This window comes from Callorhinchus milii, unplaced genomic scaffold, assembly GCF_018977255.1.
Source record: "Callorhinchus milii isolate IMCB2004 unplaced genomic scaffold, IMCB_Cmil_1.0 Scaffold5, whole genome shotgun sequence".
NCBI lineage: Eukaryota > Metazoa > Chordata > Chondrichthyes > Chimaeriformes > Callorhinchidae > Callorhinchus > Callorhinchus milii.
This window is the reverse complement of record NW_024704746.1, coordinates 4,769,029-4,771,154: the sequence shown is the minus strand read 5'-3', so window position 1 is coordinate 4,771,154 and position 2,126 is coordinate 4,769,029.

The window sequence follows — 2,126 nt, the reverse complement described above, 5'->3', positions numbered from 1 at the left end:
AATAATCCCTCCAAAAACCAAAAACAATAATAAATTGGTCATTTTCAATCCACGACTGTTTGTGGGACATTGCTGTGCGCAATTGGCTGCCGCGTTCGCCCACAAATATACAGTCAATTGACTTTACAGTGTGTTCTGTGAAGCGCTTTGGGACGTCCTCCCGACGTGAAAAGCGCTATATCAAATGCGAGGATTATTATTATTATTATTATTATAGCCACAGGCTGGGTATGTGCTGAGTGTGTAACACACTTCTGAGAGCAACTGGGGCTGTTTCACTGCATCAGGAAGAGTGAAAAGACTGAAGAGAGGTGTCAAAAGGTCAGTCAGTGAGGCGGTGCAGTGTGTATTGGGGTATAATGGAGTGTAGAAACACATAATATTACAGCACCGAAGGTAGGCCATTCGGCCCATTGTGCCTGTGCCGGCTCTTTGGAAGAGCAACCCATTCAATCCGACTCCCTGCTCTTTCCCCATATCCTGTGTTGGGGCGCTGTGCGTGTGTATCTTGTGTGTGAGGGGGGCTTGTCTGTGTGAGAGGGGGAGGGCTGTGTGAGAGGGGGAGGGCTGTGTGTGTGAGGGAGGGGAGGGCTGTGTGAGGGGGACTGTGTGTGTGGGGGACTGTGTGTGTGTGCGTGTGAGGGGGCTGTGGGGGCTGTGTGAGGAGGTTGTGTGTGTGAAGAGGCTGTGTGGAGGAGCTGTGGGGTGGCTGTATGTGTGTGGGGGGGCTGTGGGTGTATGTGGGGGGGGGCTGTGGGTGTATGTGGGGGGGGTTGGGGTGTGTGTGGGTGTATGTGGGGGGTGTTGGAGGGGGTGTGGGGCTGTGGGGGGGGTGTGGGGGCTGTGGGTGTGGGGGGGGTGGTGGTGGTGGGGTGTGGGAGGGGGTGTGGGGAGGGGGGTGTGGGGGGGGGTGGGGCTGTGGGGGAGGGGGTGGGGGCTGTGGGGAGGGTGTGGGGCTGTGGGAGGGGGTGTGGGGCTGTGGGGAGGGGGTGTGGGGGCTGTGTGGGCTGTGGGAGGGGGTGTGGGGCTGTGGGGGAGGGGTGTGGGGCTGTGGGAGGGGTGTGGGGCTGTGGGGGGGGTGTGGGGCTGTGGGAGGGGGTGTGGGGCTGTGGGAGGGGGTGTGGGGCTGTGGTGGGGGCTGTGGGGAGGGGGTGTGGGGCTGTGGGAGGGGTGGGGGCTGTGGGGAGGGGTGTGGGGCTGTGGGAGGGGGTGTGGGAGGGGGTGTGGGGCTGTGGGGGGGGGTGTGGGAGGGGGTGTGGGGCTGTGGGAGGGGTGTGGGGCTGTGGGGTGGGGGCTGTGGGGCTGTGGGGAGGGGGTGTGGGGCTGTGGGAGGGGGTGGGGCTGTGGGAGGGGGTGTGGGGCTGTGGGGAGGGGTGTGGGGAGGGGGTGTGGGAGGGGTGTGGGGGCTGTGGGTGGGGGCTGTGGGAGGGGGTGTGGGAGGGGTGTGGGGGCTGTGGGAGGGGGTGTGGGGCTGTGGGAGGGGCTGTGGGGGCTGTGGGAGGGGCTGTGGGGCTGTGGGAGGGGCTGTGGGGCTGTGGGAGGGGGTGTGGGGGCTGTGGGAGGGGTGTGGGGCTGTGGGGAGGGGGTGTGGGAGGGGGTGTGGGAGGGGGTGTGGGGCTGTGGGAGGGGGTGTGGGGGCTGTGGGAGGGGTGTGGGGCTGTGGGGAGGGGGTGTGGGAGGGGGTGTGGGAGGGGGTGGGGGCTGTGGGAGGGGGTGGGTGTGGGGAGGGGCTGTGGGGCTGTGGGAGGGGCTGTGGGAGGGGCTGTGGGGCTGTGGGAGGGGTGTGGGGCTGTGGTGGGGGCTGTGGGGTGTGGGAGGGGGTGTGGGGTGTGGGGGGGCTGTGGGGAGGGGGTGGTGGGGCTGTGGGAGGGGGTGTGGGAGGGGTGTGGGGGCTGTGGGAGGGGTGTGGGGCTGTGGGAGGGGGTGTGGGAGGGGTGTGGGGCTGTGGGGGGGGTGTGGGAGGGGGTGTGGGGCTGTGGGAGGGGGTGTGGGGGTGTGGGAGGGGGTGTGGGAGGGGGTGTGGGGCTGTGGGGAGGGGTGTGGGGCTGTGGAGAGGGGGTGTGGGGCTGTGGGAGGGGGTGTGGGGTGTGGGGAGGGGGTGTGGGGTGTGGGAGGGGGTGTGGGAG